This window comes from Lissotriton vulgaris, chromosome 12 (assembly GCF_964263255.1).
Source record: "Lissotriton vulgaris chromosome 12, aLisVul1.2, whole genome shotgun sequence".
Lineage (NCBI taxonomy): Eukaryota > Metazoa > Chordata > Amphibia > Caudata > Salamandridae > Lissotriton > Lissotriton vulgaris.
This window is the reverse complement of record NC_141700.1, coordinates 502730997-502751395: the sequence shown is the minus strand read 5'-3', so window position 1 is coordinate 502751395 and position 20399 is coordinate 502730997. Positions and strand designations below refer to the sequence as shown.

General features: G+C 49.9%; 1 protein-coding gene across 2 annotated transcripts in view; it reads right to left on the bottom strand.

The window, feature by feature from the left end:
* Positions 1-20399, bottom strand: part of CENPT (centromere protein T) — a 1372670-nt gene that overhangs the window by 1224622 nt on the left and 127649 nt on the right. The window lies entirely within an intron of this gene.

Genomic DNA, 20399 nt, shown 5'->3' with positions numbered 1-20399 from the left:
AAGTTCCCCATCCAGATCACTGGATCCTGGACTGATACTAGTTGGTTCCTGACAGCATCCAAGTGCGAAGGATCGTCTGAATTGGGTCCATAGTAGCCCACTAAGGTACGGATCTGACCATCTAGCGAGACTCTCACGAATAGCCATCTCCCTGTGTGGTCTTCTTTGCAGTCCAGGATTTGCGCTTTTGCGGATTTTTAAAAAATGAATATTACCCCCCTGATGTTAGCGTTGTGGTCTATGGAACAGAATTTATCGATCCACCTCTGTTTTTTAAGTAGAGTAATAGTATTTCCGCATAGTTACAAAAGAAACGACCAGTCTACTCTGTCGAAGGCCTTTTCTGCATCTAGGCCCACCAGGATTGCCAGAATCTTGAATTTGGACGCCTTCTCGATCAGATGGATGGTGCGCCTGATATCAGGTGTTTGCCTTCCTTTTATAAAGCCAGATTGGTCTGGGTGGATCAAATCTGGCACCAGATTTTCTAATCTAGCTGCCAGGATCACGGAATAGAGTACGAATACAAATTGAGAAGGGCTATGGGTCTGTACGAGCCACAAAATTAGGGGTCCTTTCCGGGCTTGGGAATTACCAATATCACTGCCTCAGCCATTGAGGCAGAGACCCAAGAGCCTTTCACTATTACCTCGAATAGTGTGGTAAGGTGTGGGATGAGCTCAGAGGCATAACATTTTTAATAAATTGTGCCTTGAGACCGTCTGGTCCAGGGGACTTGTGCAGCTTGAGCCCTGAAATAGCTGTTCGCACCTCCTCTGAGGTGATAGGGAGGTCTAAGGATTCGGCGGTCGCAAGGGGGACTTGAAGGAGCGTTACCGAGTCAAGATATTGTAGGCCCGTGTCGGGGGTGGTCCCTTGGTACAGCTTCCCATAGAAGTCACCAAAAATGTTAGCTTTGGTGGGTTCATCGTGAGTGAGGTGGCCCTGTTGGTCCAGTATGCCCCCAATAAATTTGCGTTCCCTTTTCACCCTGAGCTGCCATGTCAAGTGTTGGCCCACCTTGTGAAGATGTGTGTCTCAGCTTCAAAAGGGTGTATTCCGCTCGGTTAGCGTAGATGGAGCGTAACTTTCCCCGGATTGCGGTGAGTTGTCGCTGCAGCGTGCAAGTGGGTGTGGCTTTGTGCGCCTGCTCCACTACCACCAGCTCCTGTTCAAGATCAGTGCGTTCTTTCGCCCTTTGTTGGTTTAGTGTTGCGTAAAGTTGGATGGATTCACCCCATAGGACCGCTTCAATATCTACATTAGCCCCCTCGCCACCATCGCACGCAAACACAACCTCAACATCATCTCATACGCCGACGACACCCAGCTGATACTCTCCCTCACCAAAGACCCAGCCACCTTCAAGATCAACCTCCAGGAAGGAATGAAAAACGTTGCTGAATGGATGAAACTCAGCCGTCTGAAACCGAACTCAGACAAGACGGAGGTTATCATCCTCGGACCATCCCCATCCGCCTGGTACGACTCCTGGTGGCCCACAGAACTGGGCACCGCACCAACACCCACTGACCACGCACGCAACCTGGGATTCATCCTGGACTCCTCTCTCACGATGACCAAGCAAGTCAACGCCATCTCATCTTCATGCTTCAACACCCTGCGCATGCTCCGTAAGACCTTCAGGTGGATCCCTACCGGAACTAGAACGACGGTCACCCAGGCCCTCGTCACCAGCCGACTAGATTACGGGAACGCCCTATACGCAGGAACCACAGTCAAACTTCAGAAAAGACTCCAACGCATACAGAACGCATCCGCACGACTCATCCTCGACATCCCTCGCCACAGCCACATATCAGCCCACCTGAGAGACCTGCACTGGCTCCCCGTCAACAAAAGGATCACGTTCAGGCTCCTCACCCACGCACACAAAGCGCTCCACGACATAGGTCCCAAATACTTCAACAACCGCCTCACGTTCTACACTCCAACACGCAAACTCCGCTCCGCGAGCCTCGCCCTAGCCACCGTCCCACGGGTCCGCAGAACCACCGCCGGAGGAAGATCATTCTCCTACCTGGCAGCCAAGACGTGGAACTCCCTCCGCGCCCACCTACGACTGACCCAGGACCACCTCACATTCAGGAAACACCTCAAGACCTGGCTCTTCGAGCAGTAGCAGCACACTTCCCACTCCCCTGCCCCCCTCCCCAGCGCCATAAGACCCTCAAGGGTGAGTAGCGCGCTCTACAAGTGTACTGACTGATATATTAATATGAAGGCATCCCAGTTATTCTGCAGGAAAGTGTCTTGCGGGTTAAGTGTAAAAAGTCAACAATGGACGTCCTTAGCTCCTCTCGCAATATCTTAGCCCGTGTGAGAGCTGTCAGGAAGTACCACCGCGGTGTTCCAGACTTGGAGGCCCCCCAGGCCAGGCTGATGGTGATAAGGCTATGGTCGGAGATTGAGATTGGCTGTATCTGCGCCGCCCGCAGCGGTCCCATCAGGGCCTGGCTGATGATTATATAATCAATCCTCAAGTACGTCTGGTGGACGTGTGAGAAGTATGTGTAGTCTTTGGGGGTAGTGTGAAGGGACCGCCAGGCGTCGCATAGGCCAAGTGTCTGCATTTGCTGTTTAACCCCTTTAGAGAAGGTGGCGGTAGCCATCCTGTTTGAATGGGAACGGTCTAGTGTCTCGTGCCAGGTCATATTACGGGACCCTCTGCAAATCCACCTTAGAGAGAGCTATGCTGTGGAAGAGTAACGCCACTCCATAATGTTTGGTGTTAGCAGAGGATTTGTATATTAAGGGGTATGTTTTGTGTCAGAGCCATGGCTATCCAACACCGCCGACACCTTAGCACCACTGAAAAAACGTCAAAGCAAACCTGGCAGAAAGAAGGCCTCATGGTTCAACAATGATCTTAAGAAATCCAAGAAACTCTGCCGCTCCCTTGAAAAGGCCTGGAAAAAAGACCCATCCACCAGCACCAAGGACGCATTCAAAAGCGCCACCCGCACTCACCACCAACTGATCCGAAAAGCCAAGAAAATAGCATTCAAGGATCGACTTGACAACAACGCCCACAACAGCAAGGAACTTTTCAATATCGTCAAGGAATTTTCCAACCCTTCGGCCAACTCCAACGACATCACCCCCTCTCAAACCCTCTGCGACTCCCTAGCCTCTTTTTTCCACAACAAGATTGCAGACATCCACAACAGCTTTGACAACCAACCCGGAAACCAACCCACCCTACCATCTGCTGACCATCCTCCCCCCGTAAACACCCTTAACGCCTGGAACCCAATCTCCACTGAGGAAACCATCCGCCTGATGAATTCCATCCATTCTGGATCCCCCACAGACCCATGCCCTCACCACATCTTTAACAAAGCAGACTCCGCCATAGCACCGCACCTCCGAGACGTCATCAACTGCTCCTTCAACTCCGCTACCTTCCCAGAAGACTGGAAACACGCTGAACTCACCGCCCTTCTGAAAAAACCAACAGCGGACCCCACTGAACTCAAAAACTACCGCCCCATCTCGCTTCTTCCTTTCCCGGCCAAAGTCATCGAGAAAGCCATCAACAACCAGCTCGCCGCCTTCCTCGAAGCCAACAAATTCCTCGACCCCTCACAATCTGGCTTCCGAGCAAAACACAGCACTGAGACCGCCCTCATCGCAGCAACAGACGACATTCGAACTCTACTGGACAATGGAGACACAGTCGCCCTCATCCTCCTCGACCTCTCTGCAGCATTCGACACAGTCTGCCACAGCACCCTTCTACAACGCCTCAATAACATCGGAATCCAAGGAAAAGCACTTGAATGGATCACCTCGTTCCTCACCGGAAGAACCCAGAGAGTCCGCCTTCCTCCATTCAAGTCCGAAGCCTCTGAAGTCATCTGCGGCGTACCTCAAGGATCCTCACTCAGTCCCACCCTCTTCAACGTATACATGAGCCCCCTCGCGGCCATCGCCCGCCAACACAACCTCAACATCATCTCTTACGCGGATGACACTCAACTGATCCTTTCTCTCACCAAGGACCCCAGCACCGCCAAAACTAACCTACACGAAGGAATGAAAGAAGTCGCCGAATGGATGAAACAAAGCCGTCTGAAACTGAACTCAGACAAAACAGAAGTCCTCATCTTAGGTACATCCCCCTCTGCCTGGGACGACTCCTGGTGGCCGGAAGCCCTCGGAAAAGCACCCATCCCGACAGACCACGCACGGAACCTTGGCGTCATCCTGGATTCTTCACTCTCAATGAACAGACAAGTCAGCGCCGTATCCTCTTCCTGCTTCAACATTCTTCGCATGCTCAGAAAAACATTTCGCTGGATCCCCTCCGAAACAAGGAAAACAGTCACCCACGCTCTGGTCACGAGCCGACTGGACTACGGAAACACCCTCTACGCAGGTACCACCGCTAAACTCCAGAAGAAACTCCAACGAATCCAAAACGCCTCAGCCAGGCTCATATTAGACATCCCACGCAACGAACACATCTCTGCTCAACTTAAAGACCTCCACTGGCTACCCGTCAATAAGAGGATCACTTTCCGACTGCTTACCCACGCACACAAATCACTCTACGACATCGGACCAGATTGCCTCAACTCTCGACTGTCCTTCTACACCCCCTCCCGCCAACTACGTTCTTCCAGCCAAGCCTTCGCCACTGTACCTCGCATCAACAAGACCACCATGGGAGGCAGATCCTTTTCATACCTGGCTGCTAAAACCTGGAACTCACTTCCCGCTTACCTTCGCCTCACCCAGAACCACCTAGCGTTCAGAAAGCAGCTTAAAACGTGGATATTTGACAAATAATCCTCCCCCCCTTCCTAAGCGCCTTGAAACCCTCTGGGTATGTAGTGCGCTATACAAATTTTATGACTTGACTATGACTTGACTGAAGAGCCACCAAGTCAAATTTGTGATCTGAGAGGTACTTCCATATTTTCTGATGGTCCTGCGGGGAGTTCAACCCTTTAACATTCCACGATGCTACTGAAACCATCGGAGTGCTCGACCCCTCTCATTCCCCATGTGGACCATATCCCCTCCATGTATGTATTTGTGACTATCCCCCAACAAGGCGTGGCAGTTCCGCCCAGCAAACGTAAGGAACCCATCTCCTCCCCAACCAGCGCTGCTGAACTCAAAGAGAACCAAAGGAACAAGCAATAAATCCCCTAAGTCACCACCAGGACCCCTGCCCCGACCGAAAAGGATACCCAAAACCCTCCCAAACTGGGAGCCAAGAGACCAACAGGTCCGTGGCTCAAAACTCTTCCAAAAACAAGATGAATTGTGGGTAACATGGGGAAGGCCCGAATCCCCTGGTTGCCTGTCAATAATGTCTAGAGAGCAGATCCATAGTAAGGAAAATAAAAACCTCAGTGTCCATAGTCTAACTTTGTGTTATGTGAACCAGAGTTGCTGACCGTGCGTGCAGGGTTCTCTTCTCCATTTCACAACACCACCTCTCGAAAAAATGTCTAAATCAGAAGTCTCGAAGGCTAGCGTGGTCACGAAGGCCCTATGTCTGTGGACGTGTTCGTGGATCTTCAGGCCTTCGTGACTGTATGCCAGGGCCTGGAGCCCCTCCTGGGGAGGTCTGCCTCTGCTAAAGAACCTAATGCATTTGCGTTGTCTAAGAGGGGGAGACCTACGATGCGAAGGTCATCAGAGAGGTCCGTTACAAGATGCGTCTTCTTTTGATATTCGAACGGGAGGCCAAATGGGAATGACCATCAATAGTGGACACCTTCGTCCCGTAGCTTGGAGGGGACTGGTCGCAGCCCTTGACGTCACGCCAAGGTGGAGGGAGCTAGATCCTGATAGAGGGAACACTTGTAGCCTTGGGACGGCAGTTCTCTTTTTCCGTGCTGCGGTCAAGATGGCCTCCTTTGTAGTAAAAGAATGTAGTTTAACAAGGACGTCTCGTGGCCTTCTGCGTTCCCTGGTCTGCAGGGACCACACGCGGTGGACCCTGTCCAATTTAAGCTTCAGTTGTTGAGGGGCCAGGAGTTCTGCAAAGTGGCCTGTCACAAAGGCCTCCAGATCGGGCCCTTCCGCTCCCTCCTCCAAGTCCTGGATCCGTATGTTCTCCCGCCGGGTTCTGTTTTCAAGGTCTTCCGCTTTCAGTATGACTTGGTGAAGTTGGTCTTGAAAGGATTGCTGGTTATCTTGCATCTTGGCGACGCAAGTTTTAAGGTTGTGTCTGGTTTTCCACCTCTAGCACTCTGGTGCCCACAGCGTCCACATCTTGGCATATTGTCATTTTTTCAGTGAGATCAGCTTTCAGTTGGTCCATGGAGGTCCGTAAGTCCGGTTTAATTTCTTGGTAGAGCTCGGCCTTGAGATCACGTAGGGTGCCACCAGGGCCTCTCTTGTAAGGGACATGTTTTGCGGGTGGTGTACCTCCGATGGAGAGGCGTCCTTTTCTGGTGCTGTGAAGTAGCGGGAAACCTTGTTTGTATTTTTCTAAGGCGGCACAAGGGCAAAGCCCAGCACGGCGAGTGATCTGGCGGATCACGTTCAGGAGAGTTCTGGCGTGTAAGCAATGCAATCTTGCATTGGTTGTGTGTTCGCCCCTCGCATCGGTGTCAGGCCTCTATAGAGTGATGGAATAGGCCCGCCATGTTGGAGTCAGGCAGAAGGAGGCATATGCCAGCGAGGGGACAGCAGCCCTTAATTGTTCCTGCAAATAAAAGACCACTCAATCTGTGGGGGTGGCATCTCACAGGTTGCAGTCTCCCCCTTGGTCACGGCGTAAACACAGGGGTCATTTCTGTAGTCCCTGATTCATCGCCGCCATCTTGAAGTCAGGCGTCCAGCCTGAAAGATATCTTCACTCCTACCTCCATGAGCGGGCCCGACAATAGGGAAGAGACTGACCTGCCCGAGAAGGTCTGTGTAACTTGCTCCCTCGCCAGCCGCTGAAGCCGCCTCAGAGGGGCTGGTCACGCCACGATCCCACAGACCCACCGCGGAGCCGTCGAAGAAGCTCCCGCCACAACCACATGTCCATTGAAATCGCGGGAAGCGGTGAGTGGCCCCAGAGCTCCCCCATAGGTCCGCAGGGTTGGAGGGGGTCTCAGTGTCGACCCTGTGAATTTCAGAACGCCGCCATCATTGAAGTAATGAGGTCTGCAGGGTGCAGGGGGAACGTCGCTATGCCATTTTGGAGGTGGCCTCGGAGCTCCGTCTCTCTGGGTTCGGGAGCCGGTGCTGGTCACAGCCTTGTCACTGCAGCATGCACAAGTTTCTCGGTACTTCCCTGGACAACGCAGGCCGTGGGCATGCAGCGTGGAGCTCTCTACCTGCTGTGGATCAGCATGTGGCAACCGATGGGGTCCGGAGCTGAAGCGGCTCACGTCCGCTAAGCCATCTTACTAGGCCACGCTCCAACTCCCCGCTTTTAAATTTAAACAATCCATTTTTAAATTTAGTAAATGTACCCAATGCAATATCCGTAAATGAAACATTCTCTGAGGGTACATTGTAAATTCTTTTATAATTCAGACAGGTCTGCTAGCTTAGTTCAGAAAACAGATCTTTAATGATTGGGGCAAACAGAACGGACGTCAGATTTTACTTGACCACATCATGAACTGTTTTATTAACAGTGTAGGACAACAAATACATACAAGTTAATTAAGGATAAACGCAGAATAAAATTACCAAAAATATTTATGAATACAGTTGAACTGCCAAAAAATCATTAACACCAGGAGCCATTTTATAATCTAATATGTCCAAGAAGAAGGTGCATGGTTCTAATCTCTTTAAGGTTTAAAATAATGATGCATAGCCCAGAGTCTAAATCTTTTGTTGGACATCATTTAATCCTTTACTCCAAACTGAGTTTTTACTTCGATGAACTTTTAGTCAGATGTTTTGTGAGAATGATTCAGTGGTATAGTGGAAGACCTCAATTTATGTGAAATCCTGCTGGACTAAAGAGCTTCTTCTTCAATAACAGATTAACCCTTTCTTGCTCCACAAGGCAGTAATGAGAATAATGAAGTGCTGACCTGAGAAAAAATATAAAAAGTACAGTAGATGGTCCATAAGCCCAGGCTGGGTTTTCTGTGGCACTGTCTCCATTTCAGCGAGTTTGAAAGACACAGTAAACTTATTTCATGAAGCAATGTTTGACACTGCCTGGCTGCCCTGTGGTATTTTCTGCCACTGCTCGGGTGCATTTGTCGCACTGTCATCTCTACTGATACCATTGTTTTTTCACTCCTCTTGGACTGCCACTCTTCGACATTAGAGGGCATCACCTTTTTGCAACCGGTTAAGCTTTGATTAGTAACCAACATCTGCTGTAAAAGGAAAAAGGTACCATGGCTTCCTGGGTAGTACTGATGGGTCAGTGTCTGCAGGGACACAGGAAAGGGTTCAGGAGGCTCTGGGTGTACATCCATAGTCTCTCCCAGAGGATCCATACTGCTCCAGGCACAGAGAGGGACTTTGCCATTCTACAACTGCTATTTTAAAAAAGCAAGCAGTGCCAAAGGTAGTTGTTCTCCCAGCAGCAGACCAAGACCAGCAACAAGAGGTTCAGCAGCGGACAGAAGAGCAGCCTTCAACCAAGATCCCTCTTCCACAGCCGGTGGAGGGTGTTATTGAGTATGCTCTGAGAGGGATTCTTGAGTTAAACAGGGAAATATGCTAGTAAAATAGAGGCACCTTTAGGGTCATCATTAAGGCAAGACGGTTCCGTACTATATAAGCCGTACGGGGATGGAATTTCATAGACTGGTCCTGAGTAACCTGAAGACAGCCTCCAAAGTGGGCTCTGTTTACAAAAAGAAGTGCGCTTAGTGGTCATCAAAAGTGTGGCCAGAAAAGAAACACAACCCCGTGTTCTCTGGGCACTCCAAACGAAGCACTCAATTGGGATAATGTCCCTGGGAGCGGCCAATTTTATATGGGGCTGTAGCACTCAATGTTTCAGCTGGATATAATTAAATGTTTCGGAGGGAGGTAGTTTAAAATTACAACAACAGTTTACAAATGTAAGGATATTCTCTCAGTGGAATAGATCAGAGATGGTTAGCCATCTCCCTTCCCACCAGGTAACAAAGGGACCTGGGAGTAATGCAGGAGGGAATGCTATTTTGTAGTGAATAGGTGTGTATGGGGAGAGGAAGCTTGTCAGCTCATATGATTTATTTTTGATATTCAATTTTAATAATTTTGGAGCAAGAAAAAACCAGTGAAAAAGTAAAACTAAGCACATCACAGCAATAATAGATCGTCGCCACATTATGTCTCTGGAGTTTAGTATGCTTTACAGTCCATGATCCCACGAAGCCACAAAATATATATAGCCCGTGGAATAGAGCGTGTTTATTCTATCTGACCCAACCATTTGCCCCAAATCTTGAGATGTTTAGCCGGACATCCAATGGCTTTGTACAGAGGTTTCTCTTGCGCCGCCCACCAATTCACCCCTCTGCGCCACTTTGTTATACTAGGTGGGATAGGGTTTTTCCAGTTGGCAGCGATATCTCTTTTTGCCACCACAATGGCCTTGTTAAGGAAGAGCTTATCAGCTCTGGACCCATCTAATCCATCTGTGATCCCAAGCAGCATGTTCAGTGGATTGTGTGGGACCTACCAACCCAAGACCTCTGTGGGTTCCCTTTCTAAGGTCTCCCAATATTGCACTATGATGGGGCAGGTTCACAACATGTGTAAAAAGTTTGCTTGGTCTTGTCTGCAGCGAGTGCAGGATGGAGTCGGCTTCAAGCCAGCGCTATGAAGACGTTTTGGGGTCAAGTAGGCAGCATGCAGGTAGTACATTTGGACCAGACGGAGCCTGGCTGAAGTGGTGATGGTTTTGGGTGCCATCAGTGCGTCCCTCCTATTTTCTTCCTCAAGGGGTCCCACCCAGCCCTCCCATTGACTCCTGAGTCGGTCCAGCATGATTGGAGTGTTGTTGGTTAGAGAACGATAGATGCGCGAGATTGCTCCCCTCCCCAAATTTACCATCATGGTTTGTGCCTCTGGAGGGCTGTATTCTGGCAGTGTTGTGTTGTTTGTTATGTGTGTATGGAAGGTGTGGCGTAGTTGCAAGTATCTGTAGAATTGTGATGAATTTAGGGAGTAGCGGGCCTGCAGTTCATGGAAAGTGAGCATATGGAAGCTGACCCACATGTCCCCCAACTGAGAGATACCAATCTGGTTCCAAGCCCGGAACCCCTCCAGTTCGCTAACTTCCCTGAGCCAGGTGCACTGGTTCAGTTTATTCGTCCACTGGGTATGGAGCAGAGAGGTGCGCCAGGCCAGGAGAACTGCTCGTGTAACCACAGGCAGAGTTCTGGGTATGGGCCCTCTATACATCATCACCTGGATCCTGGGGAGGCCAAGGTCGTTCAGTTTGATTCTGTACGCTGGGTCAGACCAGCCCCCAATAAACCAGTCATGCAGTACGAGTAGGCAGGTTGCCAGGTAGTATAGATATAAATTGGTCAGGAGAGAGGCAAATATTTTAACCTCCATGTTAATGAGAGAGACTGGGCGATATTCAGCACAGTTTGACAAAGGTGGCTGTGTTTTAGGAATGATGACGATGGTGGCAATATCGGTTTCTGGGGAAAATGAGCCCTTCTCAGCGGCTTTAGCAAATAAGTCAGAGAGGTGTGGGAAGAGTAATCCCCAGTAGGTGGCGTAATACTCCTGTGGGAGACCGTCAGGGCCTGGAGTTTTACCCGATGCAGGACGCGATATTGCATCGTTGATTTCTTCCCGGGTAATGAGGAGGTCAACTTCGGCAAATTCAGCCGCACTGAGGTGGGGGAGGCGTTCCAGGTTGATCAACTCCTAGAGGGAAGCCTCAGGTCGCAGCGCTGAATAGAGCTTACAGTAATAAATGGCAAAGGTTTGGGCCATTGCTGGGGGACACCGGAGGATGAGGTCCTTCGAATCCCTGATCTCTGGGATTATGCGGTTGGTTATGGGGTATGTGGCTACGTAGAATCTTGTCGTCCTTATCCCCCCAACTGTACACCCTAGTTACGGAGGATATCCATAGTAGCTTGGCGGATTGTCTGGAGATTTGTTTTTTTCGTCCCTCAAGTGCGCGAGCTGCCTCCTCTGGATGTAGTACCGGTCTCCTAGGTGGGCACCTCTCGAGGATGGTCACCTGGGCTTCCACGAGGGTAATCTGGCTGTCGTGGGCCAGGCGTTTGAGGTTGAGGTGGCCTTTGGCGAAGCCACGGATTGTGGCTTTACCAGCCTCCCAAAGAGGAGACGGAGCAGTCGTTGGAGAGAAAGTATTGCTGAAGCACTGCTTCAACTGCTTTCTTAAAAGTCTTTGTCCTGGAGGAACCATGCGTTCACCCTCCACGTCGGACAGAGCAAGTCAGGAGGATCACCTACATTCAGAGAAGAGGTGAGTGATCCAAGATGCCCCTGGGAAGGATAGTGACTTCTCTCATCTTCTGGCAGTCAAGAGCAGGCATGAAAATGCTATAGATTCGCGAGTGAGTGTAGTGTGCTGCAGAGGTATGAGTGAATTGCTTGGTGTGTGGATGCCAAGTCCTCCTGGTGTCATAGATGCCCAGGGTACTTGCCCAGCTTGTTAGGTGTTTAGCGTGCAGGGTCCTTGCGGTGGAGGATGTGCCTGTGGTATCAAGGTCTGGTAGCATAACTGCGTTGAAGTCACCTCCGACCACTGTCATCGCATGGGGTGGAGAAGCAATAAGATCAGCATAAGCTGCAAGGTCAATGTGAGCATCAAGGGAGGAGAGTATATTGACACTAAGTTAAGGGTGTTCCCGCCTATTGTTTCACGAAGACCCATGAAACATCCCTGAGGGTCGCTAGTGGCTTGTGTGAGTACGAAGGGGAGATTGCACAGCAGGAGAATTGCTACGCTCTGTGGTCCTCGGGCAAACCCTAAGTGCCAAACTCAGTCATAGTCTTATCTTGCGAGAAAGGGACAGTTATTGCCCATGAGGTGGGTCTCTTGGAGCAGGAGTATGTCGGATGCATGGCGTAGGGCATATCGCAAGACTGCCATCCATTTGACGCTATCGAGCAGCCCATTGACATTCCATGATAGTATTCGAAGAGGATCTCTGCTATTTCGTGTATGTGTCATGTTGGGTGTGGGTGGACTTGGAAGCCTGTGAGGCCTAGGTCGGATGTGGGATTGATTGGGGTATGCTCTAGCTGCAAGGTGATAATTGTAAGGCCGTCCTGCGGGTTGTATATGCAGCTGTCATGTTGCAGAGTAGGAGTGCTGGTGTGACAAACAAGGGTCAACGACAAAAACTCGGGACAACGGTCCCAACCCTCCCTCGCTTCCCCCTCCCCCAGTCCTATACTTCTAGAACAGAAGCATCTGTCGTCCTAATTAAAGGTTAACTGACCAAACTAAACGTTCTGGTTTGGAGTTGCGTGGAGGACCCCTCCTTACATCATGATATTTCACTATCTCGGCAAAAAAAAGTCTATATCTTTTAGTAAATCATGACCATTTGAGTGTCTCTCTTTTGGCAACTTGTTGGACAGCAAGGCCCCAGTTGTGCCAGTCACTCCAGAAGCGCAGGACTACGAAAGAGGCCTGACTCAGCTGAGTCAATGTGGAGAGTTTTAGGAGAGGTGCTTCTGGATTCGGAGTGGTCTATGGAGCTGGTTCGCTGTGGGGAGTGGGAGTTGTTCAACAGTACCTAATCTCCAGGGTGTAGACCGGAACCTGCGGGTAAGCCCGACGCGGCTCGGCGGGCTCCTCGCCCCTTGCGGGAACGTGTGCGCCTTCTGCTCAGCATCGGCGATCCCACCTGGCTAACCCTAGCTCAGGCCCCCGAGGGCAGAGCCGAGGCATCCAGGTCTAGGCCTCCTCAGGAGACTCAAAGAAAAAGTGTTTTGTTTTGGAACAACACTCCGATGCGGGCTGGGAAGAGCAAGCTGTATTGGAGACCCAAAGCGCGCAATTTCTGTTTCACATCAATGAATGAGCGCCGTGTGTAGTCGGGGAAGATCAGTATGGGGTGGCCATGATAGGTCAAAGTCTTGAGGTTGCTGGCTTTACTCAGGATGGAATCTCTATCCTCGCAATTAAGGATCCTGGGAATTATGGGCCTGTGTGCTGCTCCAGGTGGAGGTCTGGGAGCCAGAGAGTGGTGGGCCCGCTCCACCATGAACCATGCGGACAGGGAGTCCTTAGGTATCCAAGATCTGACCCATTGTTCAATAAGATCTCCCACTTACCCCTGCTCTGCTCTTTCCGGGAACCCCACTAGACGGAGGCTATTGCGACTCGACCTATTTTTGGCATCTTCTGCCCTTTTGTGCAGCTCCTTAGTGTGGGTCTGTAGGCAGGCTACTTGTTCCTTTAGATGAGGAACGTCATCCTCAACAGTAGAAATGCGGGATTCAGTTTCTGAGATACAGGTCGTCGCATTTCGGAGATCCTGTCAGAGGAGAGCCATGTCTATTCGAACCACACCAATCTCATTTTCGACTGAAGTCTGTGATGCGCTGATCACTTGTAGAATAATGTTGAGATCAGCAGGCACTGGGGTGGGCTTCTCGGTGGACCCGGCTGCTGTTCCCGGGTCATTGGTTGTATATTGGTCCATTTTGGCATGTGATGGGGGAGGCTTGAGCCCTCGGTCCTTCCCCATGATGACAGCTGGGCGTAGGTAGTCTCTGTTCCAGTCACTACGCAGTATTTGAGGAAGGGAAATAGTCACTGTTTCTTGAAATGTGTGTGGAAGAAAGGGATGCAATCAAGTCCAGTGGTTTTTAGGTCTGCTTCGCCTCGTCACAGGTAGGTACTGGCGTGGTAGTACACTGGTGGGACACTCTATGGGGGGCCCAGCGGCCCCAAGCTCTTCGCTCTTGTCTGGTATACTGCACATCAGGGAGCAGAGCATGTTTATCAGGATGTTGGGTTAAAGACGCAAGTCGAGGGTCAGAACGCACGTCCTAGGCGAAGGGGGGCCCTGCAGTCACAACCAGGTTGAGCAATAGAGGAGCGACCAAGCTCCTTGGGGGCCGCTCCAGGCCCTCAGTCCGCAAGCCGGGTGGTCGGGTACGGGCCACTGCGAGCCGTGGTGCAAGCTTTTGTAGGGAAGTCAGAGGCCTGGCATGGTCTCAGAGTAGGGCTCTCATGGGGCGGAATGCCAGTCAACCAGTTGGCGCCCTGTGTCTTCAGGCCCTGGGGGTCCCACGAGATTCCTCCCCCGAGGCCATTGATCACCGCCCGCGGGAGGGGCGAGGAGACTAGTATTGGTCTATCACAGCTCGTCCATGGTTGCGTGGGGCCCGGCTCATGGGTAGCAGGTCGTGCCAGGGTCCGCAGCACTCGCTCTGTCTCCCTGGGATGATCTAGTTATGACCGGGTGGCCCACGCCGGGGGAGAGGCAACGCCCCGGCCGTCGTCACGCTCCCAAGCCACACTCTTTACAGGATTGTCCGGGGGAGGGAGGGGGCCGAGGCCAACCGCTTCCCACCAGTCCAAGGAATCATCGCCTCCGCTGCACCTCAGCGGCCCAAGCCCAAGCCGTTATCTCGGGTCCTTGCGTGTTGTTTGGGCCTCTCAGCTCGCGTCGGTACACAGTGGACTCAACACAACCAAAAAGGCACTGGTAGACAGCAGGCTCAACTATTAGTATGCAGTCTACTTTGAAAGCTGCCTTTTTTCAGGGTCACTCAAGAGTTGTTCTGACCATATTATTAAAATGTTCTTTACTCCATGGGTCACCATCTGTGGGAGTCACTGTTGGCCAAGTGGTGGACTTCGGTGGAAGGAATCCATTCCCTGGTACTCAACCCCGTTCCTCCTGCATATCATGGTACCTCTGCCTCATAGTGGTTAGCTCCTATAGTCATCACAAGTAAATTCCATCTCTGTCCTTCCTGCTTAAAAGAATTGACAAGTGCTACGCAAACAATCATACATTCAACCCCAGTCATGAGATCTGGGTTAAATCCACCTTTCTTTTGCTCACCATGCCACCCCAGTTTAGACCCAGCCATTAGCAAATTAGTCTTGACCCTGTGCCTCATGGGAACAGTCCAGACCTAACTGCCAAGCCAGGGCCTCACTGGACCGGAAACAAGCACCCTAGGCCCGGTTTCTGGGATTACCCTTCATCAGCCAGGCTAGCTTGAATCCAGTGGCGCAGTGAGCCCGAAACTGGTCTGAATAGAGCGGAGGAAAATATGACGTGGTGGTGGGGTTGCTCCCTAGGAGCCCCACAGCGTATCTAGAGCCCTCATGAAGGAAACCCTTGCACGCCACTACCACGAGGCGACTTCTGTAGTCAGGACACCATAACACCGCCTGGAACACCCTCTGCAGCGGTGGGGGACCCCCAAGGTACAATATTCTGCTCTGGGGAGTACCTCTCCCCCCACTGAGCCACTCTAAGGGGGACTGCATTGCAGTGCGAGGCGGTGTAGCTGGGAGCTGGTCTTGGGCCTTTGCTGATATACTGGCTACCGGGCTAGGGCCTTGGAACGACGTCCACACGCGAGACCTCCCCCACCCCACTTATTTGGTGGGGTGCAGACACCCAGAGGCTTACTGGCTCAGTGGTTTACATGTAAAACATATCTAGATACAGATATCGGGCCAGGTTTCAACTCAGACACTCCGACGTGGTAATGTTACAAGAAACTCACCTCAGGGGTACCAAATCTGCGGTTCTGGACCCATGCGGGGTACACCTTTGGCTCCAGAGGAGTGGCGATCCTCATTAAAAAGTCGCCCCCTTTTGTGTACACCGAACATGGCTAGACCCCCAGGGCACATATGCCAGAGTGACCGGAAGATGGGGCAGAAGAACTGTGACTTTGGTTTCGATCTAAGCACCACTGAAACTCCAATCACACACACTAAACAAATTGACGGAAATATTGCTGGAGACACCGGAGTCACTACACGTTATAGGGGGGAGACTTTAATGAAGTAATGCACACTTCCATAGATAGGGCGGGGAACCATGCCCAGACACCCGATAACTCATTGATAACACACCTTACTGAGACTCTAGGGTTGGTGGATATCTGGAGACACCTAAACCCAAAGGCGAGACAATATTCCTACTACTCGGGCGTACACTAGGTTTACTCCCGACTGGACTATGTGTTTCTACCGAAAGGTGAAATACGAGACATATATGAAGCACAATACTTAGCCAGTGGCCTATCGGATCATTCCCCACTATATGTGCAGATAGGTGAATGACCACAAGAACCAAACATATGCTGGCGCTTAAATGCGTGGGATCTCCACAATGAATCAATATTGAAAGGCATTAGAGCTGACACTACAGTTTTCTTCGAAGAAAATGTGGGATCAGTGCAATCCGGGGTTGTACTATGGGAGACTTAAAAAACATGATAGAGCACAGAACCGCAGAGTATGGGATAGGAAAAAAGACAAAGAAGAGCTTACATGTCTAGAGGCCCAGATTTCAACCCCGGAGTAAAAAAACATAGCACACCCGGATCCCCAGCTCTCGAGGCAATTGATACACACAACACCAATATAAAGATTTAGCAACCCAGGCAGCTAAAGCACAGGCCCAAGTGTCCCTGCACAAACTCTATGATGTGGGAGATAAATCCGGAAAACGTCTAGCATGGTTCAGTCACAAGCAAATAGAGGCCTGATGGGTAGACCGCCTCGTGGTCCCACTAGGAATACCAAAAGACAGAGCCGAACAGATCCTGTGGAGTTTCGCATCTTACTACGTGGACTTCTATATGGCCTGCCACCTACGGACCTCCCTAGACATAGCGACATAGCTGCATATCTGCAAGAGGTGGATACACCCAAACTGGACGATACGGACAGGATGGGGCTCAATTCTGACATCACACTTGAATAAGTCAAAGCAGCTATAGTCCATTTACGCCCCGGTAGGACACCAGGCTCATATGGCAGACCAGCAGAACTTTATAAAAAAATGCATGGATCTTCTTGGGCTGCACCTCCTGACACTTTTTAAAGAAGCAGGCAAAGACGGGGTTCTCCTGTTAGACGTACGAATGGCTACGATTATACCTATCCAGAAGCCAGGGAAACCAAAGGATAAATGAGATTCCTACCGCCCGATATCCTTGCTTAACACAGAGGTAAAGATATTGTTAACTATCCTGGCCACAAGACCGCGCCAAGTGATCAGGGCCCTGGTACACCAGGACCAATCGGGTTTCTTAACTGGCCGAGCGACCAGGCTGAACCGGAGAAGGACCCACAATTGGATGATGGAGGTCAAAGACCAAGACACTCCAGACCTGTTGCTATCTTTGGGTGCAGAGAAAGAGTTTGATGCAGTCCATTGGCCCTTTCTGGAGGCCACCCTGATCAAATTTGGCTTAGGGCCCAGTTTCAGGACATGGGTGGGATTAATGTATAAAGACCCCAAAGCAAGTGTCCAGGTAAACGGAAGGACATCAGAGGATTTCCCCATAAGATGTGGTACGAGACAGGGATGCCCACTGTCCCCACTTCATTTTGCTCTCACGATAGAGATTCTAGCCTGCCTGGTAAGCCAACACCCGGGGATACAGGGATTTCTAATTGCGCCAGAAGACTATATGATTGAAAAGATCTCACTGTATGCGGATGACATACTTTTATATATTACATAATGATACCCAACTTGTTTCACACTATAGATTACTATGGACAAAACTCGGGTTACACGATCAACTGGCATAAATCCGGGATCTACAGCCCAGGGGTGTTGCATACATGACCCACTCTCCCTGAAGATCTCCAGATTGCAGATAGTGGGTTTACCTACTTGGGATTCTACCTTACAACAGATAAAAACCTCTGCTATCTGAGAAAGATCAAACGCATACTTACGAACTTTAAGGAGGACATGCAAAGATGGAAATCTCTCACAATATTGGGCAGGGCATCCATGTTTAAGATGATCACACTACCAACATTTTTATATGCCCAACAAAACACATACTTTCCCCTACCAGAAGTACTTTTCAGGGAGATATAGGCAGAGCTACTGTCTTTCTTATGGTTAGGGAAACAGCCCAGGATTGCGCTCCATACTCTGCAGCGTAATCAGTACAATGGGAGAATATCACTATCCGATATAGAAACCTATTATTGGGCGGAACACCTAACCCAAATCAACGAGTGGATACACGCTCCAGGGGCACACCCTACCTACAGGCTAGAGAGGGCAACCATGAGCGGCCATACAGTTCTGCACTATTTATATAGTGGCAAAGGCAGAGGAAAGCTCCTCCAGGCCACTCAGGTTAAATTGTTGTGTCTTGTAAAGCGCACTGCTACCCGGAGGCCTCGTAGCGCTATAGACCGCTGGGGAACCCGTCCTGGCTTTCCCTGTGAGATAGTCCCTCCTGGGGGTCTCCAAGGTGAAACCAGGCATCCCCGGCGTTTGTGTGGGGCCGTTGTGGAGATGAGGCAAGCTAATGCCCAGAGTTGCCGAGTGTGCTCCCTGGTCGGAGTAGGCACCGATGCGAGAATTATCAGTCCGCTGATCCTGGTCCAAGACCCTGCCGCGTCGGGAATCGAACCCTGGTCCCGGGCCGTTCTCTGCACTCGGGTCTGCCGCCTCTAACCAGTGAGCCACACCTCTCCACAGGTTACTGTAGAATCCTGGGGAAGAGCCACGAAGGCAATTGGATGGGAACATAAACCGACCAAGGCGACACCCTTGTGGCACTGCACTTGGCTTAAGGAACTGCATAAATTGAAGGGTTTCGGAGGCTGGGATGCTATAGGTATCTCCATGTTAGGAAGTATAATTCATAATGGTATGCTGAACAGCTTTGATGCTCTCAAGGCCGAATTCTCATTACACCCATCCCAGTTCCTGAAGTACACACAGCTTTGACACGCCTGGCTAGCGGAAAAGACAGTTGACTCTCCGCTGTCAGAATATGCACCAGTAGAGGGGAGACTGCTCCAGGAGTTTATCATGACTAAAGCAGTCTCACTAACGTACAAGACCCAGAATAATCCCGCACCAGACAGACTGGGCAAGCTGCGGTCGACTTGGGAAGGTAACCTGGGCGAGCTGAAAAATGTAGACTGGGAAGCAGCTCTAATGAACCCTAGAGAGGTGGCAATCAAATCACGACTTCGCCACATACAATATAAAATACTGCATAGAACATACTATGACCGAGTTTGGCTGCATAGAATGGGACGAGCAGAGGACCCTAGATGCCAGAGATGTGGACAAAGAGAAGATTACTTTCACCTTATCATCTGGGAGTGCGCCCAGATACAGGCCTACTGGGCAAAGATAACACGGGAACTAGGAAAAATAATAGACACCACGATACCCCTAGATCCCAAACATATAATATTGGGTATCTCATATGATGTCGATCTAGGCAGGCCTCAATCAATCTTCCTTGCACTAGCACTGATAGTAACTAACAGAGAGGTGGCGAAGAAATGGGGAGCCGTAGATGCACAACTACTACAAGAATGGAGGGCAGGGATGAATATGTATATGGTAGCCGAAAGAGTCACTTACAAGGCGAGGGGCTGCCTGAAGAAATTTCATAAGGAGTGTGGCAAAAGAAGACGGTACTATGGTCTAAACAAAATAGTTAGAGATACTCAACTGGACCCTACTGGAAAAGTCCCTCCAGATACTTCAAATGGCCTGATAAGCCCTGGCAACTTAGGGGAGGGAGTGGCCCGAAGGACTTTTTCTCAATTTACAGTTACTGCAGGTCTGTGCTGCAAAAGGATATGTAAGATATATGAAGATGAATTGTTTTGTATAATGACTAATAACATCGAAAGGCTGTATGACTGTAACCGCAGTTAATTAAGTTGTATTTGTTTTTGAAAATGACAAACATATTTATATTAAAAAAAAAGAATACAGTGATATATAATCTCACATGTAAGATTATTTATGAGATTTAAAGATAGACCGGTCACATCAAGGGTGATGTTGTAAGCATTGTACTGTGTGTGCAACTTATGGTTTTCATGTATGTTGTGCCAATTATGGTTTTCTGTCCTAAATATTACTTGTAAATTTCAGTAGTGATTTTTGGCTTCATAATCATAGCTGTCTGTGGTTGTTTGCACAAATTGAATTTTTTTAACTCATGTCATGATCTTATAAACAAAGCTAAGCATACCCTCAGCATAGTAAATGTGATTTTCTTCTCAATGAACAGATTTAACCCACGGAACTCTGGATATGGTTTTATATTTATATTTCTAACCACTGCACATGAATAAACAGCACAGCATACAAAAATAAGAGGACGTATAAAAAAATATGTAAAACAAATATAGGAGACAGACATCTACTCTAACCGAAACCTAAAGTGGAGGCTAAAAGCAGACCTCTTCAGCAGCAGATGGAAAAAATCCAAAAGTCAAATGCAAAGTACAGACCATGAGACAA